The sequence below is a fragment of the Narcine bancroftii genome, chromosome 9 (assembly GCF_036971445.1).
Source record: "Narcine bancroftii isolate sNarBan1 chromosome 9, sNarBan1.hap1, whole genome shotgun sequence".
NCBI classification, from domain to species: Eukaryota; Metazoa; Chordata; class Chondrichthyes; order Torpediniformes; family Narcinidae; genus Narcine; species Narcine bancroftii.
The window spans coordinates 42,119,040-42,134,526 of NC_091477.1; the positions used below are offsets into that span (position 1 = coordinate 42,119,040).

Consider the following 15,487-nt stretch of genomic DNA (forward strand, 5'->3'; position numbering starts at 1 on the left):
CTGCGACTGCAGTGCCACAAGGGTTTGCAGACGCCAGGAGAGCAGAGTTACAGTGCAGGGCACCAGAAATGCAAAGAACACACTCAGATGAGAAAGGGAAGCAGAGGAGATGGTGACCAAAGTGACGGACCAACAAGGGGCTCAGCAGCTGAGGGGCCCACACAGTGTGACTTGTGGATGGGGGACCTGCACAGACTGCTGATGCTGGAGACAGGCTTATAGAAACCAGGTATCAGAGCTGGGATTTGAGAGGGTGCTGAGGACAACAAGGGCTCCTGAAGGGCCTTGGGTGCTGAAGGCTTCCTGATTGTGTTAGATGTTTGCATCTGGAGCTCAGGTTAAGGTTAGAATCCAATATCACTTTCGACCTCCTTAAATGATGGGTCTTAAGCCCCTACTGTCCCATTCCCAGGTCAGATTCACTTCCTGCACTGTTTCCTGATCCGGCCACAAAGCATGTGACCATCAGAGGTGAAAGGTTTGATTACAACTAAATAGCCATAATGCTTCATATCTCCTATCAACCATCTACACCCAATACATTCAGCAATTCAACTATGTGGAAATCTTTGGCTACTCAATGAATTGATCGAGTAGCACGGCATTTGCTCACTGTCTTCATTCTAATCAATGGACATGAGCTAATGGCTGCGATCCAGTTTTCTGTTTTAGGGAACCTACCACAGTAACAGGTCTATGACAGATGCCAACTGGGTCCTCTCAAAACCTGGAATACCTGGACAGCAAAAACATATACATCAGGATGCTCTTTTTTGAACACAATTTGGCATTCAACACAATCTTCCCCTCAAAACTGATCAGCAAACTGCAAGACCTGGGCCTCAATACCCAACAATGAAATTGGATCATGGATTTCCTTACCTCCAGACCACAATCTCCATCAGCACCGGAGCACCACAGGGTTGCGTTCTTTTCCCCCTGCTCTACTCACTCTTCACCTAAGACTATGCTGCTTGAACATCTTATTTTCTGAAACGACATGGAATTCCATTTTGAAATGAGTGCATTCATTCTCTCTTTATGCAAGACATTCATTGTTACAGTTTAAGGTAGTACACCGGGCCCCTATTCCAAAGTCTAATTAGCTAAATTCCATTCTAATCTCTCTTCTAACTGTGACAAATGGATAACTGAAGAAGGTTCACTGTATCATATGTTTTGGTTATGTTCTTCTCTTCCCAATTTTTGGGAAGGGGTATTTCATACCTTGTTAGTTCTTAATATTAATTTGACTCCAAATTCTTTTATTGCTCTCTTTGGAATAAGTGGGCCATCGGTTTAATTCTGACTGCTTCACAATCCCATGTAGTTGCCCTCGACCCCCCCTTATCGCTAGAAGGGCCATTTTAATGAGATGGAAAGATGCTGACCCTCCCACTCAATGGTTGTCTTTGGAAAAAAAATGAGATGCTCCGCTACGGAAATGAATCTTCACTTTGTTTCTTTATGGGGTTCATTTCTTAATTGCTTTCAAAATTTGTAAGATTAACTTGTTTTTGAACCCAAAGTTTACCATCCTTTTTTTCTTAATATTAGAAGTGGACTGATTGTGTTAAACTGGCAGCCTCCAAAGGGAGGGGATTAATATTTAGATCATTAGTATAGAGGGTTTTTTTTAGTTTTCTTTAATATAACATAGGTTTCAATACTATTTGTATTGCTACACAAGATTTGTTAATACTTTATTTTATTGTTATGTACCTATGTAACATTAATTTGACAAAACCAATAAAAATATTGAAAAAGGAAGGACTATGTTGCTTAGACTGACAGCACCATATACAAATATGCTTATAATGATGCCACTGGCATGAGCTGTATTAAAAGGGGCAATACATCAACATACAAGAAGGAGAATGAAAAATTGGCTGAATGGTGTAATAACAACAACCTCGGACTCAATAACACCAAAGCCAAGGAGATGATTGTCAACTTTAGGAAAGGAAAACCAGAGGTGTAATGATTGATTAATTATAGGGGGATCAGAGGTGGAGAGGGTGAGCATACTCCTGGGACTCACTATCTCGGAAGACCTGTCCTGGACCAATGTCATCGTAATGAGAGTGCATCAGGGGCTCTTCTGCCTCGGGAGTTTGCAGAGGTATGGTATGTCATCAGAAACCCTCGCAGATGTGTAGTGGAAAGTGTGCTGAACAGCTGCATCACATCTTGGAATGGGGGCACCTATACATTTGAGTGGAAAGCCCTGCAAGATGTAATGGACACTGCCCAGGACATCACAGACAAAACTCAAGTCACCGTTGAGAACATCTACATGTAAAGCTGCTGTTGGAGAGCAGCAGCAATCATCAAGGACATACTCAGTTCCCACTGCTGCCATCAAGAAAGAGACAATAAATTTGAATTGAACTTTAAACTTTAATAATTTTACCCCTCCCCTTCATCTGCTCCCAACTTAACTGTTTCACAGGCAATCTACAGATTGTTAGAATCGTCCCTTTTCACCAAATGATTATAAACTTCAACAGCAGACATTTCTATGTTTAATGCAAATTGTTAATGTTAAAATATCACAGCTTCTTCCATTTCACTTTCAGACCAGCATCTCAGAAATCAAATTCACTCATGCGTATGAGTCTGATTGACAATAGGAAGGTTGGGATGGATACATCATGAAAGGCCTTGAGCATTGACCAGCCTGTTTTAAAGATAAACTGGAGGATTGTGTCTCAAACCCCTCACAACGCATAATTTTGATCCATAAGTTGTACAGTACAAACTTGAGGTCAGCCAGCATTGACACTAATATATTACAGCTGCTAATAAAGCAAGTTTCTCCATTCAAAGAGTCACAGGTGGAGGACAGTAAATATTTTTGTGCTTCTTGCCTTAGGCTTAACCAATCAGAATTCAATTTACCACCTTCCTGGAGCAGGTCATTCTTCTCTAGAAAAGAGTGATGTCCCACCTGGGAAGTGATTGTCATCCACCAGGAGAGGACCACTTCTTTATAAACAGAGCACTGACTGGAACAGTGTAGGCCTTGGAGCAGAGATCTGAGTTAGATGTTGGGGGGTTAGCACAGGACTGGAGGCTTTAACATCAGTCACGTGTTCTGGGTCATATCAGATATACAGCCCATGGCTTTTCCAGTCCCTTTGGATATGACAGTCATTGTGAGAAGATGCAAGAGTTGATCATAGGGCTCTATCATGAAGGTCTGACATCTTTGATGATGAAATGAGGCATCCTTCCACAAACCTGCTGCTAATCTCAAAAAGGGATCTGTGTCGTAACAACAGGACTGTGAAATCATAACAAAGTGTAAGCTCTGTGGCCTTTATAATAAATCATAATTATCTGATGTTTCATTTGTATTTAGAATTTAATTTGATGCTCTAAGTTCAATCCTTTCCTTCAGTCCAGTGTCAAGGATCCAAAGGCTGTGCCAACAAAATTATTACATAGCTCCATGCAAAATGGATGACCACATTTTACATTGCTGGCTTTTATCATATCTTTCATCACTGACCATTTCTAAGGTAATGAAAGCAAAAATAACATTGATAAAATTTAGAAATCATTGACAATTCATTAACCTTCCGGAAAAAAATGCTCATGTTCCAATTTTGAAGAGAGAAAGATGACTGGTGTTTCCAGAGTATCCAGTACTAGGGGAGACATAACTACTGCTCTCAATTTCGGTATCAAGAATCCTTATTATGCTCTCAGAAAGTACAAAGTAAATATCCCTCACCTTTGCCTTGAATGTAGATGAATCCAATTAAAGTTAGAGGAGACCATTCATTGCAAGACATTGTTAAATGAAGGCAATATTCATACAAGCTCTGCATTCATCCTTACAACTATGGGTCTAAACTGTTCAAAGTGTTGTTTCATTTGTTAGCAGAAAATATTTCCACACAATGTTCGACATCACAAGACAGATTCCTTTGCCAATACTTAATCCTTTTCATTTTGTATCACCAGTTAGTAGAATTGGTAAACTACTTCATGTTTTATGTGAGAAGGTCCATTGCAGTGGTTTTCCTTTCAGCTTTTGTTGTGTGTTTATGAAGATAGAGCCTAATGTTGGTTTTCATGAGGTCACCACAAAGATGGCGTGCTCAAGCAGCAAATCCAATGATCATAAAATAGGATTTTCTTTGCATTTGGTTTGGCTAATGTTGATGCTATTAAATCCTTGTAGAGCCAAAAAAGTGCTTCCGTTATTACAAATACCACTTCAAGATCTTACCCAACTCAAAATCTATCTGCTCTATTTTTCATCAGATGGCTGTATTAACCATAGTCACTGCAGATATTGTTCAATTAAATGGTTCAGCAGTTGCCTATTATCATGAGAACTGGCTGTAAATCAAACAAGGACATACGAATTCTCATGTGGAATCTTATTACCAATTACATTGGAGTAGAAATTGCAAGTGCTGACCTATCTATCAATGCAGGTGCCTCTGAGGGTCTTTCATGAATATATTCGATTAAAAACTGAAAGCTTTCTTAATGGGACCACATCCTTGCAATGGAATAATGGTTTTCTTTGCAAAAGAATTCCCTTAATTGCAGATAAAATGAAAGCTAATGTGATCTTGTACTCAAAGTGATGAACCCTCACAGGCCAGCCCAATGAAGCAATTTGAAAGGTTAAAAATGTTTCATGCATCCAAACCAAAGCTTGTGTTCTCTTGGCTTTGGGGACAAGTAAGGTTACAACAAGCAAAGTCTTTCCAGTGGCCATATGTACACACCCAAAGAATTTCTGTTGAAAAACTGGAGTTGTTTTCACTTAAAAAGGCTTTACTTATTGAGAGAGATTGGATAGACTGTGTTTACACTAACTCAAACATGGGAGGCTGAGGAATGACCATATAGAAGTTTATAAATTTACAAGGAGTAGGTAGGGTACATGGAGATTTTTTTTCCTCATGGAGGGGGAAATTTAAAACTAGAAGGCATAGCTTTATGGTGTGAGGGAAGAAATTTAAAAGAGATCTGACAGGAAATTTTTCCACACTGAATGAGGATAACAAGAAATAAGCTACTGGAGGAAGTGGTAAAGGTGAATATATTGTTTAAAAGGTTTTTGGACAGGTACATGGATAGCATTGGAATAAAGAGGTATGACTCTAATGTGGACACATGGAATCAATGCAGACAGGCTTCACAGTCAGCATGGGTGAGTCAGGCTAGATGGCCTGTTTCTGTGATGTTCTATTCTATGGTACGGTGACCCTGATTTATGATGTTCCAACTTGAGATATTTTGAAGTTACGATGGTCAGAATTTGTAATTTTGATTTTGAGTTCCAATATTTCTCCGCACTTGTGATATGCGACACAATGATGCTCTCCCTGGCTGCCAGGGTATCCGAGCTCCCGACATCCAGGCCGCCCGCACATCCACGCTCCCGACACCTTGGGCAGACCCTTTAGCATCCCCATCATACTCACCATCCAATGAATAATTTTAGTGCAATGCTTCAAAACTGAAAGTTTGAATAAAGGTTTTTAGCATTTAAATTAAAAATAAATAATTAAAACTGTAGAGTGCAGTATAGTTTGGACTTGCTATAATTTTGACTTATGATGCAAGTCCCGGAACTGAACCCCATCATAAATCAGGGTCTTACTTGAAGGAAAGAGAAGGGCGGATGTGATGCATTGCTTACTTGTCAGACCTACAACCAGGCAAATAACCTGCATCGTCAGATGCTCAGGATCATTCTAATTGCATAAGAATGATCCTGAGTATTTCGAGAGAGAACTGCCCTCCCATGATGCTCTTCCAACTATTATGCATGATCTCTCTTTCTCTCTCTCTTTCCCCCTTTTTGGAGGGCCCAAGCAAAAATATATGCCTCCAATTGGCCGTTTAGCAATGATCATTTAATTATAATCCCATCTGCTCTACACTGGATGGTTCCCAAAGTGGGGACACAACTGAATCACGGTAATGGTTCCAATAGTATTCTTTACCAGGCCCATAGTGATGCTTATTTGCAGTTGCTCGAGTGCAGCTTTGAGTCAGAGGACAAACAGGGAGAAGACAGCCCTCTCCACTTTTTGTTGTTGCCCCTGAAATTTGCCACATGCCTAAGAATGAACAGTTCACATAAGCTCTCTGGATACCGGGCATTGACCATGGACAAATACATTTTAAGGAGCTCTGGACTTTGAAGGAGAATCTGAATCATGATTTGTAACTTGGGGAAGGCAATGTTGCTTTCTGCTCTCTTCTGAAAGGAAATTGCCTTTTCCAGAACAGTCACAAAATTATAAATTCATTAATTGTAGAAACAGTGCCTGGCAAACTCAGGCCCTCTACCAACAAGGATGTCAGTAGAATACCACTATATTCAGTTTCTGCTTCAAGTTGCATTGGAATTATCATCGCTTATTTCCTTATCTTGAACTCTGGAATGGCCCATTTAACAACAGCATGAAGTAGCAGTTCAGAGATTCCTCCCTACCATCTTCTGAAGAGCAATAAAATGCACACCTCCCCCAAAAGGTGAATAAAAAATATTTTCTTGCACTATTTTAATATTGCAAAGGCTAGGAGATTGAGAACAATGGTGACCTGAATGTTTAGATATGTGAACGCCCTTGCAACTATGTCTGCAAAAGGTCCCAGAATGGTCTTGGCTGACTTGGAAACACTCAGTCTCCAGAACTTCCCAGGAAAGTGATAATATGAACATTGGCCCCTGTTCAGTCCAGGAGGGTAGTGGATACAAAACCTCAATACCTTCTCCCTCAAGGTTCCTGGTCATGCCTGCACTGTCTCTGATGCAAATCTGCATGTCCATCTGCACTGTGGATGAAAACACCACAATTGTACATTCTGGGTTCATATCCATCTGCATCTGCAATGCATGAACAAAGGATCACCTTTGTGCAAAGGTACATAAAAGCACACATGTGAAGCAATAATTAGTCCCTAGAGCACAGGAAAGATGTTGGAATTTGGACTAACAAGCCATCTCCTGGAGGAACTCAGCGGACTGAGCAGAACCAGTGGGACAAAGGTGTGCTTCAGGCGAAAACCTTTCATCAAGACTGAGTGTGCAGAAAGGAGATGCTGACATAGTGCAGAGAGGGTTGGAGTGTTTGGACAGGGAACAGTGAGGGCAGGAAATCAGGGATTCCCAAGTCTTGCTTGCTGCCTTTTCAAATCTCCTTCCCATTTCCACACTGACATGTTCATCTTTGGCCTTCTCAACTACCAGAGTGAAAGCCACCCCCCCAACACACACACACACACACACACACACACACACAAACACACACACACACACACACACACACACACACACCACTAACTAGAGGAAGAACATGTCACAGTCTACAGCTCAAAAGTATGAATATTTTACATATTCTATTTCAGCTATTGAATTTCCTTCCAAGTCACTTCCATTCTTCCCCTGATCCCACCCAAATTTTGTCCTTTTTATCACCCATACATATTCATCCCCTTCCTTCTCTGATTCCATCCTCTTCCACAGCTCCTCCCTGGTTGTTTCCCCACCCCCCTCTCATCTCCTCTTCGGCTCCATTTGGCCCCTTTCATCTCTTCACCAACATTTTCCCACTATAATCACTTTCTCTTATTAGATTCCATGGCTGACATCTTCCGTCTCTACATATCACCCAGCTCCACCCTGTATGACACACCTTTTTTTCCCCTGTTTCCTCTCTTTCCCTTTTCCCAGCACCTGCCCATCAACTGCCTCTGTCTGACATCCTTTTCACCTCCCTGGTTCACTGTCCCCACTGTACTCTGTCCAACCCCTTCCACTCTATCCACATTACACTTGCGCTCTCAGTTTTGATGAAAGGTTCCAGACCAAAATGTCGACAATTCTTTTTCTTCTACTGCTCGATCTGCTGAGTTCTTGCATCAATTTGATGGAGCCTCTGGAGCATGCTGCAGCAGACTCCAAGCGTCTGAGCAAAAGCAAAAACAGCCATTGAAATTGCTTTAAACTGTGATAGATGGAATTACAAACAGTTCTTTCACAAAAAAAAACAGGTCAGTTATACAAATACAAATCATGATGAAAAATGTTCTGACCATTTATGGTAATTTCAAAAGTGGAGTAATTCAGAAAAAATATTGGAGATATTAGAAATTCCAGATGACATTTGATAAAGTACCACATTATTGCTTCTTTCAGAATATAAAGGTTAGTAGGATGGGAGGTATTAGCTGGAATAGATTAGCTGGCTAACATGAAATAGAAAGCATGACTGGGTACCTGCAGGACAGGTTCAAAGGTTGTGCTTCCTTAAACATTAACTTCTAGATCCCCAATTGTATCCTTCTATCCTGCTTGACTGACCAATGCTTCTGTATTTCATTTAAGGGTGTTTTATCCTCCTGGAATCAGGTGTCCAGATAACGTTCTCCTCACTAATTCTTCATTGTGTCTATATCCCAGACTCCAGTGTTGCTCAAAGAGCAGACATTTACTGCAGGTGTTGTCACAGACCCCATTTATGATTCTACTGTCAGGCAGCGGAACACATGTTCAGCCTTAGGTGCAGCTCAGATCAGCCTCCTGGAGAGTGGAACCACAAAAAGTGATTGGTCCAGGTAGAGTCCCTGGACTTGTCTGTACCTGTGCAGGTCAACTGGCTGGGGTATTCAGAGACACCTTCAACCTCTCCAAAGTACCCACCTGCTTCACTCACATTCCAGTGCTGAAGGGAATGTAGTGATGGGCCTAAATGACTAGGCTCTGACATCCAACAATATGAAGTGCGTCAAAAGGTTAGTCATGGCTAACTCCAGCCTGCCATTTACCCATGCCCTACACCAATGTGGACCATTGAAACAGGTCCACAGCAAACACCATCTCCCTGGCCCTGGCCCTGGAACACCAAGACAATAAGGATACCAACATCGTTTATTATGGTTTGCATCAGCTCCCACTCACTACAGCTGTTGCACACCATCTGCCCTGTGACATGCCCACCCTTGGAATATTTGTTCAGTGTTATTACTTCATCATGTTGTCATCACATATCCCTACATCATCACCAACATCTGGACAGCACAGATCACTGCACAACCATGTACACCATGATTTCACTTGTGAGCCTTCAAATTTATGCTCCTAAACATTGCACAATTCTCTCATCTGTCTTTGATTAACCTGTTGCAGACATTACCCATTTATCAGGGAGCCCACACCTCCCTATTTATTAATCATTTGTTAATTACTGCAGTGTAAACCATCAAGAATAAGAAAATTTGACAGTAAATCAACAACAGGCCAAGATATTTTCAAAATATTTCTCAGCACATTTCTCAAAATTTAGCTGGTACTATAATTGCAAATTAAAATATTAAAGAGCAGAGTAAAAAGAAGACATGTTGGGCAGCAGATCTGTGGGACAATGATACCGATCCATCTCATAATGACAGGATGGAATTTCCCATATCTATTATTGTAAAATTCCCATGAGAAATGATGTTGAACAGCTTACAGCTGTTCCTAGTGGGCACAGTGCCCCAGAGCAAAAGTGATCTTTGATTAGTATAAAATGATGAAGAATCTATGAGTAATGTCATTTTAATGGAGTATAATGCTGCTACAGATTGGGACTAAAGGAACTCATATCCTGGCTTAGTTAATCATGTTGAAGGACATCACAAGACATCGAGAATTATAAAATCATTCTGACCGAATAAAACCAGTTTCAATTTGCACTTCACCCATGAGTACATAAATAATATCTTCATAACTGCAGCCTCAACTCGGTTTAGTGCACAATTACTCTATGAACCTATGCCAGTGGCTCTCTTTGAGGTTAATCCGCTCAGTTGCGTAAGCCCAATTTGAGCAGTCTTTAGCCCAATTCCTTCTACATTTTATCTGCACATCAAAGATGCAGAGTTGGAGAGAGTGGGGAGCTCCAAATTCTTCAAAGTAAATACTACTCTCAGCAGTTTCTCGTGATATTGGGCAGAGAGTTTGCGTACCAAGCTCTGATGCATCTGGACAGGATATTTTCTGTGGGCTACCTGTAAAAGTTGGTCAGAGACTGATGGAGCATGCCAGATATACTCAGGGTTCTGAGGAAGGAGAGCATCTGGGGTACTTTATTGGTTGTAACATCATTTTGGTGAGTCTTAAGAACTTGAACCTTTCCATACATCTCCACCTGAAATTAATGACCAGTTCATTATTTTTCTGACATTGATAAAGTTATCATTATCCTGACACCATCACATTAGTCTTCTTCCGAAACCCCTCTACATTGAGAGACAGCCTACGCCTCAAATTTGGAGATGATGTTGGAGCCACAGTCAAGGATTACAGTAAGAGACTGAATATGCAGCTTCATGAGGCACTCATGTTCCAGATTATTGGGGAAGAGGTGTTGACACAAATCCTCACTATCTTCCAATCTACAGGTCAGGAAGTCAAGGATCCACTTGCAGAAGAGGTACTGATACTTATACCTTGCAGTTTTTGGATGTTTCATTCTAAGTGATTGAAGACAGATATATAAGAGTCAGTCATAGGTGTCCTTGTTGTCCAGATGTTCCAGGGTGCAATGCAGAGCCAGGGAGATTGCATCTATGGTGAACCTACTCTAACAGTAGGCAGATCGCAATGGAGTGAAGTTGGTTGGGAGGCTGCAGTTAACCTCCCAAAGCATTTCATCGTTATTGATGTGAGATCAATCAGGCAATAATCATTCAGCATGTTGTTTTGCTCTTCTTTGGTCCCAGGATAAAAGTGGGAGGCTCCATTTTGGCTGAATAAAGCCATTTTAACTTTCCTTTTCACCCATGGGGATGTTTAAATAAGACTCTTTATTAATTATTAAATTCTATTAAAATATTTTCATAATTTCAAATTAATATCCAAAGGAAGGAATTTAAGTTTTCATTTCTCCACTCCTTTTGATCTTTTGGGGAAGCATTTGGTTGTTATCATAAAAATCATAGAGCATCATACAAAATTCGGGAAGGAAATGGCCACAAATTACTTCCTACTTTTTCCAGCAACATCTCCCAGCCTTACTTTTCAGTTGCAGACCTTCATTAAATAATTCCCTAACCTCCCACTATTGAAAAATGTCCGTATTGATTTATTTATAGCAGCTTAGTGGTGGGGAGTAGATCAGGCCCCACCACTGGCAGAGTTACACAGGTGAGCATCATGGTTCTCCCTCTTTACATTGGATTTCATCTCCATGATGGCCTTTTGGACATTCACACCCCTCTTGCTTCCTGTCAGCACGGCAATTGTCATTAGGGAACACACAGGCAAAGATGAATTAATATGAAAATAACCAATAATTCACCTCCACCTCAAATTCATTTGGTTCATCTCTGGCAGCACTCTCTCCTTTCCTGATCTCTCTGCCTCCGTTTTGGGAGGAAAATTCACTACAAATATGATATATTGTACAAACCTTCCAACTCTCTGTTACCATGACTATATCTATTCACACCCAGTCTCCTGTAAGGGTTCCATTCCTTTCTCTCAATTCCTCCACCTTTGTCACATCAGCTCCCACAATGAGGGCTTCCATTCCAAAGCATCTGAGATATCCTCCTTCTTTAAAAAAAATGTGACTCCCTCTACCACCATCTAATCAATCCTAAACCACATCTCCTCTACTTCCCACACATCCACTCTAGCCACCTCTATCCCAAGATGCAACAAGGACAGGATTCCCCTTGTCCTCAACTAATACCCCACTAACCTCCACATCAAACATCCCACAATTTCCACTGCCCACTAGATTAGTGGTTCTCAACCTTTTTCTTTCCATCACATAACACTTTAAGTATTCCCTATCCCATCGATTACTTAAGGTGGTAAGTGAATGGGAAAGGAAGTTTGAGAATCACTGCTCTAGACCCAATTGTTACTGAAATATTTTGATTGAGGAAAAATTGTCATTGGGCCCATTTCCTTTGGAGTTATGAAACCATGAACATAATGAGTCATTTAGGTACGACTAAAACAGTGGTTTTCAAACTTTTTCTTTCCACCCACAAACCACCTTAAGTAATCCCTTACTAATCACAGGGCACTGATGGCATAGGGAATACTTAAAGTGGTATGTGAGTGGAAAGAAAAAGGTTGAAAACCACTGTACTACATGATCCCACCATCAGACACATCTTCCCCACTCCTCCACTCTCTGCTTTTCATAGAAACAGCTCTCTCCAGGACTCCCTCATCCATTTATCCCTTTCCACCAATTGCCCTCTTGGTACCTACCCTTGTGATCACAAACAAAATGCTGAACATGCACCCACACCTCTTCCCTCACCAAACAGGCTGCAAACAGTCCTTCCAAGGGAAGCAGCAGCTCTTGTAATTCTGCAGGAGCCATCTACTGCATCTGGTGCTCCCATTTTGGCTTCCTCTGCATCAGAGGGACTGGACGCAGGCTGGGAGACTATTTCATCGAGCACCTTCACTCTATCTGCTGCAAGAATAAAGACCTACCTCCCAGTGGCCAACCATTTTAATTGGCCATTCTACACACCATTCCCACACCAACGTGTTTACCAATGGCCTCATGGACTGCCAAACCGAGGCTACCCACAAATTGGAAGAACCCTAATATTCCCATCTGGGCATTCTCCAATGGACAGCATTAACAGTGACCTCCAGTTTCTCTAAACACATCCCTGAAGTCTTTTCCTTTCCCTCTGTCTCCTTTCATCCATCCCCCCACAAACCCATTTCCTTTCCTCTACATTCTGAGAGCTACCTTCCTCCAATCACTTCTTTTCCACCTTTCTACCTTTGATTATTTGGCCTATGTCCTCCACCTGCCCCTTCTTCCTTCCTCTTCTCACCTCGCCAACCCCCCACACCTTTTTTTTATTCACCCACCTGCTTGCTTTTTGCTCAGAACCTTGACAAAGGACTCAGCCCCAAAACATCGGTGACCTTCCTACAGATGCTGTGTGGACCTGCTAAGTTTTTCTAGCACTTTTATGCACTAATCACAATTTGTTACTTGAGCTTTCCCACCAATTTTGCTTGGTTTTGCTTGTTACTCGATTGGGTGTGGGCATGACATATAGCAGACCAAACAGAAGATGAGCTCCAACTTCTAAGCTGTATATCTCTATTAGAGTAGGAATTTTCACGATAAATAAACCACATTATCATAAACATAGGTGGAACTTCAGTTGTCAGGCAAAGATGTATAAAAGGATAAATAAGTTGAAATTCATGAATGTGACCTGATACATTGAATTTGAGCATGAACCGATGTAGTGCAGGAAGCTAAGACAGTGTAATCCTCTCGTTGCATTTTCTTTGGAAGAGCTTTTATCCTCAATCAAGAAATTAACAAATTTCACTCTGGGGCCACAGAAACCACCTTTGCTTCTTTTTGGTTTGCAAAATAACATATGAAGACACTTAATAAGACATACATCAACATACAACTTACGACCGCCTCAGCACAGCAGCAAGAATGTTGATAAAGCCAAATGTATAATATTAAATTGTTAGAAATGTGTGGTCAAGGTTAAACTGTAAATAAATAATCCTAAGCAGCATTAAATTTTAATGAAATGAATGGAGATCATCAAATATAGATTGCAATGGACCATCACTGAAAAAACAAAAATGTGATTTATTTATTTTCATATTTTTCATGCGTGTTCCTCTAAATTCCAGTAAATGACATGTACATGATTTGGCCTCTTCATGTCTGTGATTTTGTGATTCGCTGAATAATTCCACACATAAAGTATGCGTGGGTGAGAGTTTTGGAAACAGATATATTTGACTGCGTTCCTTTTGAAACCAGCCCATTGGCAGGAGTGCAGGATCAAAGAATTGCATTTCAAGATAGACAACTCTTTTTTCTCTCCTTTTGAAAATGATGAATCTCTTGCTGCAAACTCCAGCAAATTTTGAATTTTATTTATGAATCTGTTGTTACCTTCTTCCTTATCTTTAATATTTTGTAAGGCTTATTTTAAAAAGCCCTTCAGTACATTTTAATAATGTTTGTATTAGCTGTGGAATTCAAGGTTGAAATATTATGTGATGCATCTTAGTTTTACTTTATGTGTGCAGTAGCAATTCAATGAGCAGAGCTTTGTGTTTTCAATATCTAGCTGAAATCAGGAAAATGTCTTCAACCCACGCATGTGTTTAATGAATTCGTGATCCTCACTGCCTTCCATTTCACGATGTGAATATAGAATAAATTGAAGAATTGTACTATTGGCAATCTTCAATGTCATCTCACAAGGTAAAATCTGAATAAGCTAGAATCCAACTAATTGTAAATGCTTGGAAACAGTGGACTTCTGAGAGTAGAATCATTTTCTAGGTTGATGGAGGTGCTTTACGTTTGAGTGATTGTTGTATTTTGCTTCCAGGCATCCCTGAATCTGAAGCCAGGCACAATTAGAAGGACAGGACAAATGATCCACTCCTTGATCTTCAGGCAGTGTCATTTTGAATGAGGTGATAGGCGGCAGATGAGTATGACTGTGCCACAATCTTCTCAGATTTTATTTTCATCTTTATGCAAGACTCTACTGGCTTATGCTTTCCCATGTCAAAATGTGTGAGATTATGATCTTACCAAAAGAGCAGATTAATGCCTCCACAGCAGTACGATTATGTTTTGACGTCTAAGATTTCTTAGAAGAAAAAAAAATGTTTTATTTTATTTTAGAGTAATTAAATTTTTATGTGGACTTTACGTTTATGCTTTATGTATTTAGAACCAATGATATACAATTCTGCTTTGAAAAACCATCAAATATTTTGCAAAGGAGCTTTATATCCAAATTAGATTTGCATTTTGCCTTCTGACCTGTACATTCATCAATATATTAGCTGTGTAAATAAGTTGAAAAATAAATGTACACATTTGTCCAAATAAGTAAATCTACATTGTCCTCAATTCAGATAGGACACTATTTTTTTTTAATGCGTGACAAAAATAGCAAATGGGGCACTCCATCTCTATCATACTGTTGCAGGAACGTACCGTACAATATGTAACAGTCTTGCACTTTATTCTTTGTCTACATTAATAAATAATACTTAAAGAATAAGAAGAAAGGTGTTGCAGGGACAATTTGCTGCACTCATTCATCAAATTAGTATCAGTTTCCAAATTTAACTTTGTACTTCAGACTCCAGATACTGCATAGATTGGAAGATTAATATTCACAGTATAGGCCTCCAGCAGACCCATAGAGCTACCTGAAAAGGCAAAAGGAAAATATTCTGTTAATAAAAAATTGTTTGCCAATGTTCATTATTGTGAACCAAACCAGAATAACATCTTTTCCATTGTAGCTTAGTGGTTTTTCAACCCAGAAACATGTCTGTCAATCTGTATCGTTATTTGTTCATTCTTAATACTCATCACTCGTTAGAGGTGTCTGCTGATGGTTATCTGTTACTTATCATTCTTCCAACAATTGCCGCTACTCTCCACTGAATTGTCTTAGCAGTGATAAT

General features: G+C 40.2%; 2 long non-coding RNA genes across 2 annotated transcripts in view; one reads left to right on the forward strand and one right to left on the reverse strand.

Moving 5' to 3' along the window:
- Window positions 1-1,110, reverse strand: part of LOC138742895 (uncharacterized) — a 19,304-nt gene extending 18,194 nt beyond the window's left edge. Inside the window, exon 1 of the long non-coding RNA XR_011344506.1 lies at window positions 883-1,110. This is a non-coding gene — a long non-coding RNA (uncharacterized lncRNA). The remainder of the gene's footprint in view (window positions 1-882) is intronic.
- The window catches only part of LOC138742894 (uncharacterized), a 26,026-nt gene extending 11,173 nt beyond the window's left edge, over window positions 1-14,853 (forward strand). Inside the window, exons 2-3 of the long non-coding RNA XR_011344505.1 lie at window positions 14,122-14,258; window positions 14,389-14,853. This is a non-coding gene — a long non-coding RNA (uncharacterized lncRNA). The remainder of the gene's footprint in view (window positions 1-14,121; window positions 14,259-14,388) is intronic.
- The last annotated feature ends 634 nt before the right edge of the window (window positions 14,854-15,487 follow it).